Raw genomic sequence first — 24,947 nt, 5'->3', positions numbered from 1 at the left:
GCCTAAAAATTAGAGCCAGGACTTGCAGGAGCGAAGTTAGGAAACACTTCTACACACAAAGGGTGGTAGAAGTTTGGAACACTCTTCTGCAAACGGCAATTAATGCTAGCTCAATTGTTAATTTTAGATCTGAGAGTGATAGATTTTTGTTTGGGGCTAAGGCCCAAGTGGAGTTAGGTCACAGATCAACTCCCTCAGTACTGCACTGGACGTGTCAGTCTAGATTTTGTGTTCAGGTCTCTGGATGTGAGGCTTGTACCTACAACCTGTTTTAAGACTTTTTTTAATTGAAGTTCCAATGTTGTAGATTAAAGCACTCTCACATTTTTGGTGACATACTTTTTGCATTGTGAACAAGACACTGTGGAAACGATGACAGTGCTCATTAATTTCACAGCACAGTTGAGGAACACAGTCTTTTTATAGCCTGGTGTCTGCCTGTTGGGAATCTCTAAGTACTTTCAGAAAGAGTGTGTGAAGAAAGAGGATCATGTGGAATTCGCTGCCACATTTCCTACATTACAACAGTGACTACATTTCAAACGTACTTCATTCGCTGTAAATCACTTTGGGACATCCTGAGGTCACGAGAGGTGATGTATAAATGCAAATCTTTCTCTTCTTTCTTGATTAATTGACTTTATTTCTTTTGAAGGTGAAGCGCCCTCTTTTTAAAGTATGGCACTGCCATTTCCTGGGGCAGTCTCTGTGCCATACTATCCACAGCCAATTTTGCTGCCTCAGAGCAACCCTGATCTTACCTCCTTGCTGTGGGCAAATAGGAACATAGGAACAGGAGTAGGCTATTCAGCCCCTCGTGCCTGCTCCGCCATTTGATAAGATCATTGCTTAATATCAGATCTAACTCCATATACCTGCCTTTGGCCCATATCCCTTAATACCTTTAGTTGCCAAAAACCTATCTATCTCACATTTAAATTTAGCAATTGAGCTAGTATCAATTGCCGTTTGCGGAAGAGAGTTCCAAATTTCTACCACCCTTTGTGTGTAGAAATGTTTTCTAATCTCACTCCTGAAAGGTCTGGCTCTAATTTTTAGACTGTGCCCCCTACTCCTAGAATCCCCAACCAGCGGAAATAGTTTCTCTCTATCCACCCTATCTGTTCCCCTTAATATCTTATAAACTTCGATCAGATCACCTAGCTTCTGCTTAGTGGCTTTGCAGAGAGTCACCATCCCATGAATTGAGCTGTGCAGTGAAAGCAAATGACAGGGTTAGACCGAGCTATATAGAGCAGGAAGGTCACATAATTGATCCCTGGCCTGTGATGAGTTTGCCGATTACTGCTGGGCCAGCAATGGAACCACTACAGTTGACCATAGCACTAATAGGCTAAGGAGAGAAAAAAAAATCAGCCAGGGTTCCAACTCCTAATTGGTATTCCAGATGTTTTAAGATGCTATACAAATGCAGGGCCAGCATTTATGCCCGTATTGACATACAGTCAGCTGTGGCTCTGTGGGCAGCACTCTTGTCTCTGATATTGGAACGTTGTGAGTTCAAGTCTCACTCTTCGCTCTTCATCGAGAGATGGGCCTTTCCCAGTATCATTTGCGCAACTGTAAATGTTCTGTCACAGCCCCTCCAACATGAGGAACGTTTTGAGGGTAAAGCCTGAGGGTACAAGAGGTAGTCAAATTGGCTGGGGCTTCAGGGGCTGCTTTAGGCCCAGAAGATTTGGGCTGTCACTGTTAATTGTATCCATGTGATTTATATCAATTAGTGTTAATTGTATCCAGGTGGTGTGTATCAATTGGGGCTCTCCTGTATCCATATATAAGAGAGCTGATCTAGGGTGTGGTGTGGGTAATGAGGATCTCTGTGAATAAAGGCTTGGAAGCAACTGAAGACCAGGCTCTAATATTCTATCCTTCACCACCGGGCTATCCAGTTTAGAACAGTCACCAACCCTTTATTTATTTTATTTCCTACAAAATATACCGACAACAACAACTTGCATTTATATAGCGCATTAACCTAGTAAAGCTTGGTCAAAGAGGTAGGTTTTAAGGAGTGTCTTAAGGGATGTAGAGAGGCGGAGAGGTTTAGGGAGGGAATTCCAGAGCTTAGGGCCCAGGCAGCTGAAGACACAGCCACCAATGGTGGAGCGAAGAAAATCGGGGATGCTCAAGAGGCCAGAATTGGAGAAGTGCAGAGAACTCGGAGGGTTGTAGGACTGGAGGAGGTTACAGAGATAGGGAGGGGCGAGTCCAATGAGGAATTTGAAAACAAGGATGAGAATTTTAAAATCGAGGCGTAGCCGGACTGTCAACTAAGTCATGAAATAAGTGCAGAGAACGGTCGCATGGCTGATAACTAGTAATCAGAATACTGAGTTATAACTTGGGCTTTTCCACCTCGAAAGGAGGCAACTAAGAGAAGCCCCCATAGGGGCATATAACATAGCAAAAGGTATGGAGAAGTAAAATCTGCAATTCTACTTAACATAAATTGGACAAGGCAAGGCAAGTGGACACAGTTTCAAACTGGAAAAGGGCAACCGTAAGACTGATGTCAGGAAGTACTTCTTCACTATTAAGAGTGATGGATACCTGAAGTAGATGTCTGGCCAGGGCTGAGGCAAAAACCCTGGAATCTGTTAAGAATCGGTGAGATGTTGTAACGGGGGGAGGGGTGGAGGAGAAGGGGCTGTAGTTTATTTTTTGATTGATGATCCAGGATGGACCAAATGTCCCCTTCCTCATCTTTTTCTTTTTTTGTGCTCAGGACGTGGGCAATGCCGACCGAGCTGCATTTACTGCCCATCTCTAGTGTTTCTGAGAAGGTGGTGGTGGGACTTCTAATTGATCTTCTGCACTCTTTGAGCCGATGGTGCTCCTACGATGGTGTTAGTTAGGGAATTTCAGGTTTTTGACCCAGTCACTAAGACGGAATGGTGGTATATGTCTAAATCAGGGCAGTGTGTAACAAAAGCAGGTCAGGGAGCATCAGTGGAGAGAATGGATGAATTAACATTTTGGGTCTGGACCATTCGTCAACATAGGCCAAGGAACTAAGCCTTGGACTTTCCTAGACTTTATAATTCAGCTAGTCACAGGAAAAACTCACTAAAAGGTAGTCTTAAAAATGGCAATAGATTTGTACAGTTTTACAAAAATCTTACATAGAATTTTGCAGCACAACTGGCCCATGCCGGTGTTTATGCTCCACACGAGCCTCCTTCCACCTCCTTCATCTCACCCTATCAACATATCCTTCTATTTCTTTCTGCCTCATGTACTTATCTAGCTTCCCCTTAAATGCTATTTGCCTCAATCACTCCATGTGGTAGCGAATTCCACATTCTCACCACTCCGAGTAAAGAAGTTTCTCCTGAATTCCCTATTGGATTTATTAGTGACTATCTTATATTTATGGGCTCAGTTTTGGACTCCCCCCACCCCCTCCCCCCCAAAGTGGAAACATCTTCCCTATGTCAATCCTAATGAACCCCTTCTTGACATATTACACTGGTCTTAATCAGCCAAGCCTTTGTTGGAGGTTTGTCGAACAACTGATGTCAATTAACAATTGCTCGTACTGTACATAAATAATCTTTTCCTGCACCACTGTAAAGCATGGCTGAGAATATAGACAAGGACAAAGCCAGAAGGGAGAAGAAACCAAATTTTTAAAAAGAAATCATGATATACACAGTTTGCAGAATGTCTGAAAAGCAAGTTTGTATGTAATTGCCTGTGGCTCTGCACCATCTGTGCACAATGTGAAGTAGAAAGGACTATAGCAAGGCTTGAACTACATGGCTAACTTCACTACACAGTGCTGAAATACTCTCAGTGCTGGCAAAGAGTGGCTGGGCTTACTTTTTATTCCCCTGCACCAATTTTCCCACTCGCTGATTTTCCGTCTCTCTTTACAGCCCTCCCCGTACCTTTGCCAACTGGCGATTCTTCACAGGTGAAACTTGACGGTGCATTCTGGAAGATTATTCCATGGTGGGACCCATCACAGCCGAGCTGATCGTTCCTTCACTTCTCACAGGGGGACACTTGTCACGGGACGATACACAAGAATAATAAATACAGTGCTACCCACTTATCGCCAAACCATTTATGTCAACATCCCGTTTATGTTGACAAAAAAAGTGAAGTCCCAGTCCCTGCTTCATACATTTAAACAAAAAACTTACCGTTTAGAAAGAAAGACTTGCATTTCTATAGCGCCTTTCACAACCTTAGCGTCCCAAAGCACTTTACAGCCAATTAAGTACTTTTTGAAGTGTAGTCACTGCTGTAATGTAGGAAAACTGGCAACCAATTTGCTCACAGCAAGCTCCCACAAACAGCAATGTGATAAGAACCACTTAATCTGTTTTCTTTTTAGTGATGTTGGTTGAGGGATAAATATTGGCCAGGACACCGGGGAGAACTCCCCTGCTCTTCTTCAAAATAGTGCTACGGGATCTTTTACGTCCACCTGAGAGGGCAGACGGGGCCTCGGTTTAACGTCTCATCCAAAAGTTCATCCAACGATGCAGCGCTCCCACAGTACTGCACTGGGAGAGTCACCACATCCCACAGCCAGGTGGGCTAGGAAAAGGGAGCAAGAGAGAGAGAGAACGATACCAAAAAAAACTGAGGGCGATTAAACAAAGAAAGCAAAGAAGGGTGATAAAATCCTCCCCCTGGGGTAATTCATGGATTCTTTTGCTTCCTCTGCCCTGCCACACACCTTTTCCATCAGAGAGGTTGGCCTGCCAGTGTCATTCTATAGATGGCCACTAGAGGATGCATTGGACCAGCCAACATTACAACAGTGACGACACTTCAAAAGTACTTCATTGGCTGTAAAGCACCATTTGGGACGTCCTGAGGTCGTTAAAGGTGCTATATAAATGTAGGCCTTTTTTTTCTTCTTAACGCTGGCTATCTAATATACTCTCCCTTCCTTGTGAAAAAACTGGCCTCCGCTTAAATTCCTGTGGGTAGCGCAGAGTTGTCAACTTTGGTTGGACTTATTCCTGGAGGTGTCGCACATGACCTCCCACCTCCGACCGCCCTGCCCCCACATTCCTGCCATTGGATAGCGAATAGACTCTTCCTTACATGATTGGATGATTCTCAACTGTCAGTCAAACAGCCCTATTCCCCCCGCCCCACCCCATCACCAATATTTTTACAACTAATAAACAAAAATGTTCAAAGAAAATGAAAAAAAAACACTTTTTTTAATGCCTCTATGACTTTTCTCCCAGGTTTGCTCACAGCAGTGTCCTGGAGATTAATCTTCAATTCCTGGAGACTCCAGGACAATCCTGGAGGGTTGGCAACACTAACAGAGATGTGGGGTTCAGTGTGTGGAGAATCAAAGGTAGAATCATAGAATCCTAGAAAATATACAGCACAGAAGGAGGCCATTCGGCTCATCGTGTCCGCTGCAGCCGAAAATGAGCCACCCAGCCTAATTCCCATTTTCCAGCACTTGGTCCGTAGCCTTGTAGGTCACGGCACTTCAGGTGCACATCCAGGTACTTTTTAAATGAGTTGAGGGTTTCTGCCTCTACCAACCTTTCAGGCAGTGAGTTCCAGACTCCCATCATCCACTGGGTGAAAAAATTTCTCCTCAGCTCCCCTCTAATCCTTCTACCAATCACTTTAAATCTATGCCCCCTGGTTATTGACCTCTCTGCTAAGGGAAATACGTCCTTCCAATCCACTCTATCTAGGCCCCTCATAATTTTATACACCACAATTAAATCTCCCCTCAGCCTCCGTTGTTCCAAAGAAAACAACCCCAGCCTATCCAATCTTTCCCCAAAGCTAAAATTCTCCAGCCCTGGCAACATCCTCGTAAATCTCCTCTGTACCCTCTCTAGTGCAATTACATCTTTCCTGTAATGTAGGCCTGTGCGTTTCTGCTCTGGAGAGTGTTTGTTGAATTCTGTCGGAACATTTGTGAAACTAGGCTTTGAGCAAGACAGCGTTTGGAACTATTGTCCTCAAAAAAAAAAATTGTTAGTGAGTGATATTGTTCGAGACAAATGTGAGTGTGAAGAAGACATTCCGCTCAGATATTGCCGAGGGTAGGCTCCAGATTTAAGTAGGGAATATGTTGATGGCTTTCCCAAGTAACCACAATGTGGAGATGCCGGTGATGGACTGCTAATCACCACTAGTACCAAAGACAGCTAATCACCACTAGTACCAAAGACAGCTAATCACCACTAGTACCAAAGACAGCTAATCACCACTAGTACCAAAGACAGCTAATCACCACTAGTACCAAAGACAGCTAATCACCACTAGTACCAAAGACAGCTAATCACCACTAGTACCAAAGTGAATGGACAAACACTGAATTGAGGCCCATTAACATTACAAATGCGAAGTCTCATTTTTCCTTGGAACTAGTTTACTTCACAGTTCCTAAATGGAAATGATGTCGAATAATTTATTGTTATGTGCTTCACAGTAAAGGATCTCAGCCCTCCCTGGCTTCCAGATTGAAACCAGCTGTGAATCAGTGGGAATGGCAGTGGGCGGGAGGAAATGACCCAATGCAAATCCTTTTTTTTTTGCTACTTTTTTGTACTGAAAAGAACAAGAGGCATCTGCTGGCCTGGGAATTCATGCCACTCATCACATCAGTGGAATCCATGTGCAGGACAGTGGAAACACTGCAGGAGCTCACTCACTTGGGATTGTTCTGACTGTACAGAACTGAACAGGCTCAGTGCGACTTTGCAGTGATAGCAGGATTTTAGAAACGTGTGAATTCCAAGTTTTTGGCGTCACATCGAGTTAAATCGAAACTACAGCACAGAAACAGGCCATTCAGCACAACTGGTCTGTGCCGGCATTTATGCTCCACACGAGCCTCCTCCCTCCTTCATCTCACCCTATCAGGATATCCTTCTATTCCTTTCTTCCTCATGTGCTTATCTAGCTTCCCATTAAATGCATCTATGCTATTCACCTCAACTACTCCTTGTGGTAGCGAGTTCCACATTCTCACCACTCTTCGGGTAAAGAAGTTTCTCCTGAATTCCCTATTGGATTTATTAACGACTATTTTATATTTATGACCTCTAGTTTTGGATTCCCCCACAAGTGGAAACATTTTTTCTATGTCTACCCTATCAAACCCTTTCATTATCTTAAAGACCTCTATCAGGTCATCCCTCAGCCTTCTCTTTTCTATAGAAAAGAGTCCCAGCCTGTTCAGCCTTTCCTGATAAAGATATCCTCTCAGTTCTGGTATCATCCTTGTGAATCTTTTTTGCACCTTTTCCCATGCCTCTATATCCTTTTTATAATATGGAGACCAGAACAGTGCAACAGTAATCCACGCATTGCAATCTATGTGTGGATTACTGGTACAGATCGTTACAGTCAGTTTTTAATCACCATTTCAAAAAAAAACCTGGGTTATGCGGGTTCTATTTTTAGCATAGAAAGGGGAGAAAATTGGGGAAGGAAACTAGACCCCCCCAAAATGCAAAACAAATTGGAGAAAGTCATGGTAGAAGAAGATGTTTGGGCCAAGAAGATCACTTATGAAAAATAATCCAAATTCTCTGGGTCTTTTTGAGCCAAAAATCAGGTGATGAGATACATCTCACAATACTTGGACCCTGCCCTGTTCTTGTAACCTTGGGTTGTAGGCAGTTTACTAGGAATCGGGTCAAGGGGACAGGAGGTGGGTCTCATAAAGAAAATGAGCTCGGAGAGGGAATGAGAGGAGGTGAGAGAGGAAGGCAGGGATCAGGGCTCGGACTCCTATTTCCAGGGCATTAAGGGCATCCTTGAGACTTACTGATCCTTGTACACTTTTATTGTAACTCTCTAATTACAGTCGCTAAATGCGATAGAAGTGCACTAAATGCTTTAATCAGCTAAGAACGGCTCGCAGTTCAACGCTGGGAACCTGTGCTTTAGGAGTTTTAAATTTGTTGGTTCAAGCCCCACTCCAGGACTCGAATGCATAATCTAGGCTGACACTCAGTACAGTATTGAGAGAGTGCAGCATTGTCAGAGGTGTTAATTGTATCATGCGATTTATATCAACTAGTATTAATTGTATTCGGGTGCTGTGTGTCAGTTGGGGACTCTCTTGTATCCTTTTTATAGGAGAGCTTATCTAGGGTGTGGTGTGGTGTGTAAGGGGAATCTGTGAATAAAGGCTTAGAAGCAACGAAAGACCAGGCTCTAGTATTCCATCCTTCACCACTTCGCTATTCAATTTATAACAAGATCTCACGGATGAGATTTTAAACTAAGGCCTGTCTGCCTGTTTAGGTGGACGTAAAAGATCACTTGGCTCTATTCAGAGAAGAGAACAGAGTTCTCTTAGTGTCTGGCCCAACAGTCATCACTCAACCAATGCTGCCAAAACAGATTAACTGGTCATTTACCTCATTTGCTGTTTGTGCGACCTTGGTCTGTGCAAATTCACTGTCATGTTTGTCTACACTTCAAAAGTTAATCATTAGTTTGTGAAGCGCTCTTAACAACTTGAAAAGTCCTACATAAGTACAAGTCTTCCTTCACTTATTGTTTTTCACTGAGGTGGAGGGGGGGAAGGAAAATGAAGACTCATAGCTTCCATTTTACTTTAACCTCTTCCCCTCAATCCTACCAAATGTACCGTATTCCCCTTCATAGCACTGGATCCCAACACCCGACCCACCAATAGACACAAGGACTTTGGCACACAGTGGAGGGAAACCAAAGAAAGAGTGAATCTCGGCTTCTACAACAGCAAAAATATTATATATACTGTGAACATCAACCTCACCCCACCCAATAATTAGTTTGGCCTTCAAAAACCGTTATTGCCAACAGTGATGGTCAGTGTGCTTTGTGCTATTGAGATGGGGATCGTGTCGACAAAGGAGATTAAACAATTGCGACATAATCACTGAAAACTATTGATAAGTAATTTACAGTTAATGAAGTTTAGTTAATGAATGAGCTATAATAACCCAGTCAATACGTATTACAAGGTGAGCTGTGAGAGTCACCACACTCTGTGATACAACAACAACTTGCATTTATATAGCGCCTTTAATGTAGCAAAACATCCCAAGGTGCTTCACAGGGGCGTAATCAAACAAAATTTCACAACGAGCCACATAAGGAGATGTTAGGACAGGTGACTCGATCAAAGAGGTGGGTTTTAAGGAGTGCGTTAAAGGAGGAGAGAGAGGTAGAGAGGCGGAGAGGTTTAGGGAGGGAATCCCAGAGCTTGGGGCCTGGACAGCTGATGTTTGGGAGGAGCATCACTATCCCTGTGCTTTTGTCAGCTAATCCTCCTCAAGGGCTTATTGAAGTGCTTCTGAAAATGGTTCAGGCACTTAGTCCAATGGTTCTGAATCATTTCCATTTCACCTAAACAGTGGCATCCTATGCACCAATAATCCAGTACCTCTTATCGGCTTGACAAGTGAACACAACGTAAAGGGCAGCAAAACTGCAGCCGCTTCCAACCAGAAGCTACATTTTGTTATACAACGAAAGAATTTGACCTGCTGTGCTTTTGTTTGAGTGATTGGGCTCAATCTACAAGGGGAAGTGGTGCAGACTAACGCAGGGAGAGAGGCAGTGATCACTGTTAGAACTGAGGAGCGGGAAGGCTGAAAGGTTATCATCCCGCCCCACATAATTGAGTTTGATGTAAGGCTCATCCCTAGTGTCAGAAAGCTTCTTAAAGGCAGCTTTGTTTAGATTTTCACAGTGTCTAAGTACATTGGCCCTACACAGAAACCCTTAGGATAGCATAGGGAGTCTTGCATGGTTTGCGAATATATTGGAAATAAAAGCCTTGACTCAGGGTTTTCTTAACAGTTTATTGTTGCTGGTGATGTTCAGATACACATCACCATGGCAGGTGCTTTGCCATTCAATGGAGCAAGGAATTGGGGTAAGAGAATGAATACTTTTATTAACTCAGAAACATATGTTATAGGAATTGTCGTGGACAATGGGAATCCTTTTTTATTGTACTTCGGAACCAAACTCGTCGTCTGTGTGTTACTATCCGTTCACCTTACTTCAGGCTACTCAAAGGTTCATTTTGCTTCTCTGCCAAATTCACATTGAACGTTTCCAAGTAAAGTTTGAAATTTAGTAGGAAATACCGATTGGCCACGGTCTTGGCAGTGTTGTAGTCATCCCGTTTGGTTGCTGGAAACACAGTGAGTGTTTGAAAGGGGGTGTAGGATGTTGCACACAGGGATTTCATTACTGGCCAAGCATACCAATGACTAAAGTCAAAACAGAAAATTCCGGAAAACAACTCGGCAGGTCAGGCAGCATCTGTGGAGAGAGAAACAGAGTTAAGGTTTCAGGTCGATGACTTTTCATCAGAACTGGAAAAAGTTAGAGATTTAACCATTTTTAAGCCAGTGCAGAGGCAGGGAAAGGGGCGGAGGTGAGGAAAGAACAAAGGGGAAGGTCTGTGAGAGTAACGCGGAATATCATGGAGATATCGATGATCAAGGGTGGATCCGAAACATGAAGGGTGCAATTTAGGTTGGAATCCACATGGAATAAGTCGGAGCTGGAGACAGTTGCTGAGGAAAGCAGTGTGGCTGTGAAAGCGAGTTTTAGCAGAAACCTGATCAAACAGGAGAAGGGAACCAGAAAGTGATGAAGGTGGACAAGGCAAAAGGGACAAACAGAAATCCCGTCCCGGAGAAAAGCAGAACTTCTTCAAGGTGGGGCATTCCTGGGAGAGAAGTGGCCGTGAATTAAACACTAAAACTAAATACCAACTGACCAGCCTTGACGGCTAGTTAGTTTACCAGATGACTCATCATTTTGCTAACAAATTTCCATAACTAACCCAAGCAACAAGTACAGCTTCACATCGGGTGGTAGATGAGGATTTTATTTTGTTGCTGTGAATACTCAAACACCTCATGTTTTGCTGCATTACTTGCTCATCATTCATGCTAATCATGAAACCCTTTTTGGGGTTTATTTTGTGAAACATTACTATTATTCAGCAAGTAATTCTAATCAAGTAACTAAGCACAAAATAGATGAGCAAAGTGTTGCCGCTCTACCATGTTGTGGTGTGACTGGTATAACGTGGGTGTGCTCTCTCTCGTGATTCTCCTCATGAATCCCTGCTCTCAAACTGTTTGGAGGGGTGTGATTAGAGAAGGAAGCCAAATTAAAATGCAGTATGCTTTAAAAAATATATATATAAGTGCCTTCAGCTGCCTAGGCCCTAAGCTCTAGAATTACTTCCCCAAACCTCTCCCCCCTCTCTAACTCTCTCTCCTCCTTTAAGATGCTCCTTGAAACCTACTTCATTGACCAAGCTTTTGGTCCCCTGTCCTAATATCTCCTTATGTGGCTCGGTGTCATATTTTGTTTGATTGCGCTTCCGTGAGGCACCTTGGGACGTTTTATTATGTTAAAGGCACTATATAAATGCAAGTTGTTGTTGTGTTAATGATTCCTTTATGAGAAAGGATTGCTTTGTGTTGCTCTATCAAGCTATAGCAGTCACTGCTAAAGTAGCAGAGAGGAGCTAGACATGGAAAGTAGGTTGCAGGCGCACCCTGGGAATAACTCAGGTGGGAGGGTGAACCAAGAAAGCATAGACTCCTCCCACTTTCACAGCACAGGAACTCTTGGCTGCTGTGACCCTGCTAAAGGGGTCATGTCACCTGTGGTCATTCTCACCTGTCACCAGCTGAGATGGGACTCATCGGATTGACAGCCACTGAATTTTGAATTTTCCTGATATAAATATTTATATATAAAATCTTTCCGTTAAAGCCAACCTTAAAGCTTTAGGCACTGCAGCAGTAGCTTACTCTCATACAGAACTATAATAACATAAGAAGTAGGAGCAGGAGTAGGCCATACGCCATACGATCCCTCAAGCCTGATCCACCATTCAATAAGATCATGGCTGGTCTTCGAACTCAACTCCACTTTCCCGCCCGATCCCCAGATCCCTTGATTCCATTAAGAGTCCAAAAATCTATCGATCCCGGCCTTGAATATACTCAACGACTCAGCATCCACAGCCTTCTGGGATAGAGAATTCCAAAGATTCAAAACCCTCTGAGTGAAGAAATGTCTCCTCATCTCAATCCTAAATGGCCAACCCCTTATCCTGCGACTATGCCTCCTAATTCTAGACTCTCCAGCTAGGGGTGACAGCCTCTCAGCATCTATCCTGTCAAGCCCTCTCAGAATTTTATATTTCAATGAGATCACCTCTCATTCTTTAAACTCCAGAGACTATAGGCCCATTCTACTCAATCTCTCCTCATAGGACAGCCCTCTCATCCCAGGAATTAATCTAGTGAACTTTTGTTGCACCGCCCCTAAGGTAAGTATATCCTTCCTGAGGTAAGGAGACCAAAACTGTACACAGCACTCCAGATGTGGTCTCACCAAAGCCCTGTACAATTGCAGCAAGACTTCCTTACTCTTGTACTCCAACCCCCTTTGCAATAAAGGCCAACATACCATTTGCCTTCCTAATTGCTTGCTGTACCTGCATATTAACTTTCTGAGCTTCGTGTATAAGGACACCCAAATCTCTCTGAACACCAACATTTAATAGTTTCTCCCCATTTAAAAAAAATCCTTTTTTCTATTCTTCCTACCAAAGTGAATAACCTCATACTTCCCCACATTATACTCCATCTGCCACCTTCTTGCCCATTCACTTAACCTGTCTATATGCCTTTGCAGACTTTTTGTGTCCTCCTCACAGCTTACTTTCCTACCTAGCTTTGTTTCGTCAGCTAAATGGGAAAGTCCCTTTTCATATTCACCTTTAATCGTTTTAGTGCCAGATACCCTTGCTACCTTTAAAGAACTGCGTCCCGTTGAAATATTGTAGGTATCAGTAGTTTCCTCACAAACACAATCCATTATCAGGCAGCTTTAACCATCCCTGGGTTACAGCTATTATGTGGAATTAAGAAATTCACCTTCTCAATTTATATAACTATAAGGTGCCTTTGCCCTTCTAGTGCATTATAGGTAGTATGTTATCTGTGGACATACTGGCCTGGAACGCAATCGGCAAATTGGGCCCAGAATGCGCCTGACACTGCACCGTAGGTGACACTGATATCGTAGAAGGATATGCTGATAGGGTGAGATGAAGTAGGGAGGGAGGAGGCTCATGTAGCGCATAAACACCAGCATAGATCTGTTGGGCCGAATGGCCTGCTTCTGTGCTGTAAATTCTCGGTAATTCTATGTAGTCACAAAGAGGTATGGGTGCTTCAATTGACAACTGGTCACTGCTGTCTACAATTAACTAATGATTAGGGTACACCTGGTTAGGCTCTCGAGATCAGTTGCGTAAAGTTCTGCAGAATTTTATCTCATCAATAAAATAGCTTACCTATTCTTAAATGTTGACATGGTCCCTGCTTCAATCACTAACTCTGGTAGTACATTCCATAGTCTGACAACCCTATGTGTAAACAAATGTTTTTTTCCTGCTCTCTGTCCTAAATCTCCTAATCTTGTGTCTATAATCCCCTTGTCCTAGACCTCCTCAATCGCTGGAAACCGTCTGGGACAGAAATTGGTTAGCGTCCGCGCGCAAAATGCACGACAAAGAGGTTAGCCAGAGGATCTCCCGAAATTGGTCCTCAGCGCCAAACGGTCACCCCTATGCCCAATCGCCCAGAGCGGGATCAGCTGTTCAAACGTCAGCTGCAGCCCTCAGCTTCCGAGGTGGGGGAGGGAAACGAACGGGAAGGGGGTGAGCATGGGTTGGCAGCAGCTCGCAGTATTGCTGTGGACCTGGAGGACCAAACTGGAAAGAGTTAATTGGGGGGAATTGTAACGTAACCCACCAGTCGGGAAATGGACAGGTTCGGGTGCAGCACCCCGCCCGATTTTACTCTCCATTTAAGTCAGCAGGGAGCAATATCAGTCGGGGTGTAAAACCGGTATTCCACCCGATCCTGTGGGATTCCTGCCCGGCGAGTTTGCTTAAAATTACCCCCAGTGAGCCTGACCGTATAAAGAAGCTTCAAAGATTCCTGTCATTGCAACTGTGTGCATTTTAATTCAACTCCACCTCACCATCAGATTGACTATCTCCTGCTCGTCAGTTTTTCTGATGAGCTTATCGCAGTATTCTTTTTTAAATATGCAAATCAATATAAATTATGTACAAATCAGTCACAGTAAACAGGAAATCAGGCAGATGAAACTAATCATAGTTCTTTTCAACTGTGTGGTTTTTTGATAATGAGATTCCCTCTTTAAAATGCAAAACTCTGGATTTTGTAAATGTAATTTTTTTTGCTGGTTCTTTGATCTAAACTTACCGATTGGTGAAGGAGGTAAAGAGGTGAGGTGAGGTCAGTCTCCACCAACACTAGAGCACTTTATTGGGCGGGGTACCAATCCTGTCATTCTGCCTTCTGACATGTCGCTTGAGAATGAGTTACTAGGTAAACACTGACGGGTTGGCCTGGTATGCTGGTCAGGGTACGGTAGCGTGGTGGTTATGTTAGTAATCCAGAGATCTGGAGTAATAATCCAGAGAATGTGAATTCAAATCCCACCGTGGTAGTTTGAGAATTTTAAATTCAGTTTTTATTCACTTTGGTAGGTAAAATAGAAAAACAGATTATTTTTTAAATGGTGAGAGATTTGGGTGTCCTTGTACACGAAGCACAGAAAGTTAGCATGCAGGTACAGTAAGCAGTTAGGAAGGCAAATGGTATGTTGGCCTTTATTGCAAGGGGGTTGGAGTACAAGAGTAAGGAAGTCTTGCTGCAATTGTACAGGGCTTTGGTGAGACCTCACCTGGAGTACTGTGTACAGTTTTGGTCTTCTTACCTAAGGAAGGATATACGTGCCTTAGAGGCAGTGCAATGAAGGTTCATTAGATTAATTCCTGGGATGAGAGAGTTGCCCTGTGAGGAGAGATTAAGTAGCTTGGGCCTATACTCTCTGGAGTTTAAAAGAATGAGAGGTGATCTCATTGAAACATATAATATTCTGAGAGGGCTTGACAGGGTAGATGCTGAGAGGATGTTTCCCCTGGCTGGAACGTCCAGAATTAGGGGGCATAGACTCGGATAAGGGGTCAGCCATTTCGGACTGAGATGAGGAGAAATTTCCTCACCTAAAAGGTTGTGAATCTTTGGAATTCTCTACCCCAGAGGGCTGTGGATGCTCAGTTGTTGAGTATATTCAAAGCTGATATCAATAGATTTTTGGACTCTAAGGGAATCAAGGGATATCGGGATTGGATGGGAAAGTGGAGTTGACGTCGAAGATCAGCCTTGATCTTATTGAATGGCGGAGCAGGCTTGAGGGGCCGTATGGCCTACTCCTGCTCCTATTTCTTATGCTCTTATGGATTCAAGTTTGAAATTTATGGCTTCATTAAGAAATCGTACACACCCAGTCAAAGCAGCCTGCATGGTACTCTGCTAAGTTACCTCTCTACCTCTCTCTCCTCCTTTAAGATGCTCCTTAAAAGCTAGCTCTTTGACCAAACTTTTGACCACCTATCCTAATATCTCCTTACGTGGCTTGGCGTCAAATTTTGCTTGATAATCGCTCCTGTGAAGGGCCTTGGAAAAGTTTTTACTACGTTAAAGGCGCTATATAAATGCAAATTGTTGTTGTTGCACGTAGAAGTTTTGCAAAAAACAAAACCTCTGGATTTGCTTGTTCTGCCTTAATGCAAAAAAAAAGGCAGTTTGTCTCGACCAGTTCCACACGGAAACCGTTACAAATGCTCCTGTCTGCCTCGCGCTATGTAGCTCGTCATATTGAAGTCACATCTGAGAGCCACATGGGGTAGCCTGCAGCCTCGGTTCCCTCAGTATTGGACCCTGGTGTTTATGGAGCTTGGAGGCCACACTCTATAGTTGCCGTAAGTCTATAAATTTCCTGCCGGCCCAATTAACCCCCTGGACAGTAATTCAGCACAGGAAATTGAAAAGGATTTTAGCGAGCGTACTCCTCCTGATTCTTGGCTAATTGTGTAACTGCCCCAGGTCACGTGCAGAGGTCAGATGCATCACGGGTCCTGGGTTAAAGCGAGCTTTCATCCATGTTCCATACTGGTGTTTATTTGAACAAAATAAACATACAATTTTTTTAAAAAGAATCTATGGAACGAGATGGGTAAAGATCACTGTAGTGAACCATTGAAAAACATTTCAGGTTTATGCTTAGGAATTCCAACGCAACAGCGCAAACTAAAAACAAGAGTGTGAAAAGACAGTGGCCCACATTGTTTTCATCCATGTGCGATAATGGGGAAATAAGTCAAAGATCAGAGGTCAAAGCTACACACATGCATTTCAATAAGGTTCAGCCCTCCTACAAGAGGTGAGCTGAAGCCTTGATTGATTGGATCCCTCATTTGTACAGCCTCCTGATGCCTGAAGTTAAATATGACAGCATACTTTGCACAGATTCTTGTTGAATGTATTTCGTATACTCCTGCATGCATCAACCTCTTTATAAATGTAGAAGTAAAGTTGTGTCATGATATCAATAGGTGTGTTATACCTCTGGAAAATGTAGCGCATTATTTCTCAATGAATCCTTCTCCTCCTGGCAGTGAACCCAATTATATCTCTGACTTAGCATCACGATGTTATTTTTTAAGGTGCGGGGGGGGGGGGGGTGGGGGGAATTGGTTGGTACAGTGAGTTAACACACTGTCCTTTCATTGATGGGGACTAGCTCTGAATCCAGTACTAAACTGATGGAATGAAAACCTCCTTTATTTGCTAACTGTAAGGGTTCTATGTGCAATGACTTTGGACAGTCTCAATGCTATTCTGAGAGTGGCACCAATCAACGGCACTCATTCAGAGAGGCAGTAAAGTTTGTTGGTGCGGAACGTGGAAGAAACGTTGGTGGGTTTGGGAAGCTCTCCTCGTGTTGGATTAGACACATTCTTGGGGCTTTACTCTTCAGCTGATTTAGACTGTCCAAAATAATTTAATTTTGAAACTTTCCGAGCCGGCAGAGAGACGGGACATCCGTCCTCGATTCAAAGGCATGTCTCGAGAGGTGAAGGGACAGTATTGCTAACCCAATTCTCCACTCAAACTCATTTCTTTCTTCAAGGAAGCTTATTGGGCTAGATTAATACTGGGGCTCAATTTAGTTCGTTCAACCAGATCCGACTGCCTTATCCCCCCTAGATCGTCGTGGTGACGGGAGGCCGAAGGAGGTGTTACAACAAGGGAGGAGAGGGGGAAGCAAACAGAATAGTTGTGGCCTTTATATAATTAATCCGCATAACATTATGTGTTTCTAGCAGTCCTAATAATTCTCCATGTACTACAATAAAACTGAGACTACTTCTTAACACAATGGCCCAGAATTTGCTGGGGCAAAGCATTTCATGCTGTGCCCTGTTGGATAGATATTTTCCTGCACCCTTTGGCTCAAAAAAATTTTTGCTGTGCAAATTGCTGGAAGTGCGAGCTGATAACGGGGCATCTAGGACCTTAGTGAACGATAGGACCTACAGTCTATCTCCTTAATCAATAAGATTTAAGGGTAGAGAAAGAAACAAAGGAACGACGGAGAAGGAAATAGGGTGATTTAGAGTCAAATCAGGCACACAAAGAGAAATAATGAGAGGGAAAGAAAGATTGGATTGAGAGAGAGAGAAAAAAAAAGAGACAGAAAGAGTTTCAAATTTAAAATGTTAAAAATTTCTTAACAACAATTTACTACCTGTAGGAATGAGACTCCACGGTTTACAGTGTTCCCTTTCTAGACCAGAGAGGCTGGGTGACATTGCAGGAACATAAATCTCCTCATTATCGTAAAATCATAGAAACTTATGGCACAAAGGAGGCCATTCGGACCATCAAGTCCATGCCGGCCGAAAAAGAGCTATGATGCCTAATCCCACTTTCCAGCACTTGGTCCGTAGCCCTGTAGGTCACGGCACTTCAGGTGCACATCCAGATACTTTTTAAACAAGTTGAGCGTTTCTGCCTCTACCACCCTTTCAGGCAGTGAGTTCCAGATCCCCACCATCCTCTGGGTGAAAACATTTCTCCTCAGCTCCCCTCTAATCCTTCTACCAATCACTTTAAATCTATGCCCCTGGTTATTGACCTCTCTGCTAAGGGAAATTGGTCCTTCCTATCCACTCTATCTAGGCCCCTCATATTTTTGTACACCTCAATTAAATCACCCCTCAGCCTCCATTGTTCCAAAGAAAACAACCCCAGCCTATCCAATCTTTCCCTATAGCTAAAATTCTCCAGTCCTGGCAACATCCTTGTAAATCTCCTCTGTACCCTCTCTACTGCAGTTACATCTTTCCTGTAATGTGGTGACCAGAACTGTATGCAGTACTCAAGCTGTGGCCTAACCAACGTTTTATACAGTTCGAGCATAACCTCCCTGCTCTTATATTCTATGCCTCGGCTAATAAAGGAAAGTATCCCGTAAGCCTTCTTAACCATCTTATCTACCTGTTCTGCTACCTTCAGGGATCTGTGGACATGCATTCCAAGGTTCCTTTGTTCCTCCACACCTCTCAGTATCCTCCCATTTATTGTGTACTCCCTTGTCTTGTTTGCCCTCCCCAAATGCATTACCTCACACTTCTACATATTGAATTCCATTTGCCACTCTTCTGCCCACCTGACCAGTCCATTGATATCTTCCTGCAGTCTACAGCTTTCCTCCTCACTATCAACCACATGGCCAATTTTTGTATCATCTGCAAACTTCTTAATCATGCCCCCAATTTAAGTCTAAATTAAAAGGTCCTTATGCAGTTAAATACCAGCATTAACTTTCTGCGGCGAGCTTAATCGGTGATCGGCAAATGCAGCAACTTCATGAAACTCACGGGGAGGTTGAGGGCGAGCTGCCGTTTTCGTGAGGCTAACAGCGGAGCAGCACACATCGTCCAGCAACTTGTGGTGATTCGCAATTCGCAGGGTATCTCTTCCTCACCACAAGTTGCTGGACAATTTACACATTAATTACAGCGAGCACCATTAAACTCACCGTTATTTTCCTAGCAAATTCTGTCCTATTATGTCAGAATGTTTTATCATTGTTTGTGCTTTAACATTATGACCCTATTGTTCGAGTGTATTTAGACTCATACCATGTATCTGTTGAAAATTCTGAAAATATCCCTTGATAATATTGTTGATACTAAACACAGCTGATGCTGGATTAAATCTTTATGCAGTAAATCTGATGGTGTTCAGGTGCGGTACATTCTGAAGTTTATAATTTCACAGTGAATTTTTGTGCTTATCAAAGTGGCAGATATCAACGCTGGAGAATAGAATCATTTTTAGACCCGACAGCTGTATCACGCACTCCTGTCAACTATAGCTCAGTTAGATGCAAAAGAAAGAAGAAAGAAATTGCATTTATATAGCTCCTTTCACAACCTCAGGACATCCCAAAGTGCTTTACAGCCAATGAAGTACTTTTGAAGTGCAGTCATTGTTATAATGTAGGGAAATGCGGCAGCCAAATTCTGCAAAGCAAGATCCCACATACAGCAATGAGATAATAACCAGATAATCTGTTTTTTAGTGATGTTGGTTGAGGGATAAATGTTTTCGAAATAGTGCCATGGCATCTTTTACGCCCACCTGTGAGAGCAGGCAGGACCACTCGGCTCCTGACCTCATTACAGCCTTGGTCCAAACATGGACAAAAAAGGTTTAACTTCTCTTCCAAAAGACGGCACCTCTGACAGTGCAGCGCTCCTTCAGTACTGTACTGGAGTGTCGGCCGGGATTATGTGCTCAAGCCTCTGGAGTGGGATGCAGAATAAAGTTCCATCAACTCTGTCCCCACACTGCATTTAACAGAAGGGAGGATAAAATGGGAACAACAGGAGACCACAGACTGAGAGTTTTGAAGCCTTTGGAGGTGGACTTACCGGACGTGCTGCTACCAAATGCAGCATGAGTACCGCTGATATGTTATCGATGTTTTTGTTACCTCCAGACTCAACTATTCTAATGCTCTCCTGGCCGGATTCCCATCTTCCATCCTCCTTAAACTTTAGCTCATCCAAAATGTTTCTGCCCATATTCTAACTTGCACCGAGTCCCGTTCACCCATTACCCTGTGCTCACTGACCGACATTGGCTTCTGGTCCAGCAACACCTCAAATTTAAAATTCTCATCCTTGTGTTCAAATCGCTTCATGGCCTCACCCCACCCTATCTCTGTAATGTCCTCCAGACCTACAACCTTCCAAGATCTCTGCGTTCCTCCAATTATGGCCTCTTGTGCATCCCCCATTTCCTTCGCTCCATCATTGGCGGCCGTGCCTTCAGCTGTCTCAGCCCCACGCTCTGGAATTCCCTCCCTAAATCTCTCTGTATTTATATGGCTGATCCAGTTAAGTTTCTGGTCAATGGTGACCCCCAGGATATTGATGGTGGGGGAATCGGTGATGGTAATGCCGTTGAATATCATGGGGAGGTGGTTAGACTCTCTCTTGTTGGAGATGGTCATTGCCTGGCACTTGTCTGGCGTGAATGTTACTTGCCACTTATCAGCCCAAGCCTGAATGTTGTCCAGGTCTTGCTGCATGCGGGCTCGAACTGCTTCATTATCTGAGGGGTTGCGAATGGAACTGAACTCTGTGCAATCATCAGCGAACATCCCCATTTCTGACCTTATGATGGAGGGAAGGTCATTGATGAAGCAGCTGAAGATGGTTGGGCCTAGGACACTGCCCTGAGGAACTCCTGCAGCAATGCCCTGGGGCTGAGATGATTGGCCTCCAACAACCACTACCATCTTCCTTTGTGCTAAGTATGACTCCAGCCACTGGAGAGTTTTCCCCCTGATTCCCATTGACTTCAATTTTACTAGGGCTCCTTGGTGCCACATTCGGTCAAATGCTGCCTTGATGTCAAGGGCAGTCACTCTCACCTCACTTCTGGAATTCAGCTCTTTTGTCCATGTTTGGACCAAGGCTGTAATGAGGTCAGGAGCCGAGTGGTCCTGGCGGAACCCAAACTGAGCATCGGTGAGCAGGTTATTGGTGAGTAAGTGCCGCTTGATAGCACTGTCGACGGCACCTTCCATCACTTTGCTGATGATTGAGAGTAGACTGATGGGGCGGCAATTGGCCGGATTGGATTTGTCCTGCTTTTTGTGGACAGGACATACCTGGGCAATTTTCCACATTGTCGGGTAGATGCCAGTGTTGTAGCTGTGGTGGAACAGCTTGGCTAGAGGCGCAGCTAGTTCTGGTGCACAAGTCTTCAGCACTACAGCTGGGATGTTGTTGGGGCCCATAGCCTTTGCTGTATCCAGTGCACTCAGCCATTTCTTGATATCACGTAGAGTGAATCAAATTGGCTGAAGACTGGCTTCTGTGATGGTGGGGATATCGGGAGGAGGCTGAGATGGGTTATCCACTCGGCACTTCTGGCTGAAGATGGTTGCAAACGCTTCAGCCTTGTCTTTTGCACTCACGTGCTGGACTCCGCCATCATTGAGGATGGGGATGTTTGCAGAGCCTCCTCCTCCCGTTAGTTGTTTAATTGTCCACCACCATTCACGACTGGATGTGACAGGACTGCAGAGCTTTGATCTGATCCGTTGGTTGTGGAATCGCTTAGCTCTGTCTATGGCATGTTGCTTCCGTTGTTTAGCATGCATGTAGTCCTGAGTTGTAGCTTCACCAGGTTGGTACCTCATTTTTAGGTACGCCTGGTGCTGCTCCTGGCATGCTCTTCTACACTCCTCATTGAACCAGGGTTGATCCCCTGGCTTGTTGGTAATGGTAGAACTTCTGCAACTTAACCTACAGCCACAGACAATATCAGACCACACTGGAAGTGAAAGTGGCCCCTTCCCAATTAATACCTACATCAATGGGAACTTCCAGGCACCACAGGACATTAGCACTTGGATAAGCCGGTATGGTCATTCACCATTACATCACTAACGGAAGTAACAGATGTCTCCCTCTGCTACTTACCAACATACATCAAGTTTAAGTGAGGCGTGCAGCATCAGTGGAAGAGGGAGACAGTGGTATGGCACTCCCCAAGTACAAGGCTCCATTGATTACCCTCACATCACTATTCATGCACCTGCAGGCAGTGCTTTCTGTTCTTTATCAACAGAATGTGTGGCTGCTGCATTAGTGTTCAGATGGTATATAATCACTGCAACAACAACAACTTGCATTTATATAGCGCTATTAACATAGTAAAACGTCCCAAGGCGCTTCACAGGAGGGTTTTCAAAGAAAATGTGACACCGAGCCACATAAGGAGATATTAGGACTGGTGAACAAAAGCTTGGTCAAAGAGGTAGGTTTTAAGGAGCATCTTAAAGGAGGAGAGAGAGGTAAGAGAGGCAGAGACGTTAAGGGAGGGAATTCTCGAGCCTAGGCACGGCCATCAATGGTGGAGCGAAGAAAATCAGGGTTGCGCAAAAGGCCAGAATTGAAGAAACGCAGAGAACTGAAAACAAGGATGAAAATTTTAAAATCGAGACATTGCCAGACCAGGAGCCAATGTAGGTCAGCGAGCACAGGGGTGATGGGTGAACGGGACTTGGTGCAAGTTACGATACGGGCAGCAGAGTTTTGGATGAGCTCAAGTTTACGGAGGGTGGAAGGTGGGAGGCCAGCCAGGAGAGCATTGGAATAGTCAAGTCTAGAGATACCAAAGGCATAGATAAGGCAATAGCAAAAGTATTAGGCAGAAGTATTTTTTAAAGCTTTGCTTCTGCATTCAGTTTGATTTGGTGTGGTGAGTTCAGAGTCTGTGAAATGTAGGCCAGTTTGTTCACCCCTAGTGGTTTGTAATTATTTTCTTAGTGCAGGTTAAGACTTTGTTTTTTTTCTTTCTACCTCCCTCCTATTTTCTCTGAGTCAGTTCCCTGTCCTTCTCAAAAGGCCCACAGGTATCTCTACAGATGATGTGAGTGTGATCATCCCTCTTACCTCACCCACCACCACAAAGAAAGTTTACCACCTTCCCTCAGATAACATGGAGGGTGATGAAGTTTATCCTCATGGGTAACCCTCATGGTCAACATTCAGAAACATTGTGGTACCTGGACATCCATTGTAAATATCTATGTAATCAGCATCAGGAATTTAGTAGTGTTTTTGTGCTCGTTCTTATAGAATGCCTCAGCATTTAAAGATAGAAAACCATGTTTATGTTCTATAAAGTCCATGCTCAAATTTCAAGTAATGTTAACCAAATTCATCAGTGTGAGCCTAATCCTCTTAACGTTAAAATAGAATCATTGTAAAGGGGGAGGGGAGGGTGGGAGGGGAAGGGGTGTGGCATAGATGCCGTCAGACTGAGGGGTTGCGATAAAGTGAGAAATACCACAGCAAGACTGAAGAGCTTCTTTGTGTGAATGAAGTGGGAGGAGGACTGTGCTCCGTCACACAATCCCAGCTCGCTGACATCACTCACTCCAGAAGGCAGGAAAGGAATGTGTGAGGAGAAAAAGAGAGGGAGCATTGTGGTACAGATCTCTGCCATCAGGCTGTAGAACTGCAGTGCAGAGTAGGACTGCTTCACAGGCCATTGCAAGTCTGGTGAAGATTTCTTTCCGCGCGTGTCAGTGAGTAACTTTGAAGGAACGTAGCTCTTTAAATTTGAAGATAATGTACTTTTCATTGATGTGTTGTGTAACTACTGTGATAGAAGTAAAATCAAATGCTGTCGTTGACAGACTTGTAAGCGAGGACATCATCACAGCATTGGGCTAGTAGAGCAGACGGTACATAACTGAGGGAAAGTAAAGGCATGAGAACAATTTAATGGTATCCTGTTGTCCAGCTGTTTTGCAAACATATGAATAACTTGCAACAATCTACTTAACACATCTTAGTAAAGGCAGATGTGTCTCCTGACAGCTCGTGAATCAAAATTTTGTGGCGTTGTATTTTTGTAGAGCTTTGTTACTCATCAGTTAACCACTTCACTGTTAACAAACAGGACTGGCTGGTACAACAAATGTAACAAGAGCTTTGAGGGTACAGGGTCACATCTGCTGAACTTGTGAAGAACAGTCAGAGACTGCGTATCCCAACGAGTTCAGGAAGCTCTCCCTGTTAGAGAACTAGACCATGTGTTAATCCCAGGGTTGTACCGCATTCAATGATATTTATTCATACAAAAAACTAACGTACACAGGTCATGTGGGGAGATATAGTTGGTTTGCTCACCTGGTTCTGTTCAGATCAATTGTACAGCTTCATATTCGTACTTAAGTGTTCCATGGTGATCAGTCAGCAGAGGACAGATAAAGAAGCACCATTGCTTTCTGTTTGAATATACTGAGGTATATGGTCAAGGTCATAGGTCAGTGATCCCAATCATTGGACTATGAAATCACATGAACTATTTCGGATCAATAAAGGGGTGGTGTCTTCAAAAATATATATATTTGGCAAACTTGTTTTGTTTGCAACAGGTTGCAAATCTCATTGAAACATGTCAGTGTCTCATGTACATACAATGTCATTGATGTAATATGGCACACTGCTTTTCTGCCACCCAAAATAGCCAGATGTTTCCAAGAACTATTGCATCAGTAGCTTGGCCTGGCATCAGTAGCTTGGCCTTGTCTTTGCCTGTCTGTGGTATTATAATCTATGTATCATAAACAGGGCTGTATTTTCTAAACACAATCAGGCCTAATGAACTTTGGTTTAGTTTGGCTTTGGCTATGCAACTGTGAAGTGATAACAAACATCCCCCTTTGAATATTTAGCTTGGTTAATGTGACATCCAGCACACTGCAGCATCAAGGCTGTCATTTTCTCATAAGCGGCAAAAGAAATGTCTGCTCACAGTACCAGTAAATCTTGATTCAGAGGAAACAGGATCAGGAGTAGGCCATTCAGTCCCTCGGGCCTGCTCCGCCATTCAGTGAGATCATGGCTGATCTGTACCTCAACTCCATTTACCCACCTTTGTTTCATATCCCTC

At 43.8% G+C, this 24,947-nt stretch overlaps 1 protein-coding gene and 1 long non-coding RNA gene across 4 annotated transcripts in view; one reads left to right on the top strand and one right to left on the bottom strand.

Moving 5' to 3' along the window:
* LOC137321262 (A-kinase anchor protein 2) overlaps positions 1–24,947 on the top strand; it is a 152,106-nt gene that overhangs the window by 61,326 nt on the left and 65,833 nt on the right. Inside the window, exon 1 of one of the 3 annotated variants that reach the window (XM_067983609.1) lies at positions 23,380–23,574. The exons of the other annotated variants lie outside the window; for them this stretch is intronic. The gene's annotated coding sequence lies outside the window, so the exon portion shown is untranslated. Of the gene's footprint in view, positions 1–23,379; positions 23,575–24,947 lie in introns of those variants that run through there. 3 annotated transcript variants of the gene reach the window in all.
* On the bottom strand, positions 9,817–24,289 carry LOC137321265 (uncharacterized). The gene is made up of 2 exons (XR_010962760.1): positions 24,182–24,289; positions 9,817–10,299 (listed from the first exon to the last, which is right to left on the bottom strand). It is a non-coding gene; the product is annotated as an uncharacterized lncRNA (long non-coding RNA).

Source organism: Heptranchias perlo, chromosome 4 (assembly GCF_035084215.1).
Source record: "Heptranchias perlo isolate sHepPer1 chromosome 4, sHepPer1.hap1, whole genome shotgun sequence".
Classification (NCBI taxonomy): domain Eukaryota; kingdom Metazoa; phylum Chordata; class Chondrichthyes; order Hexanchiformes; family Hexanchidae; genus Heptranchias; species Heptranchias perlo.
The sequence above is the reverse complement of the archived record's forward strand: the minus strand, read 5'-3'. Positions and strand labels throughout refer to the sequence as shown.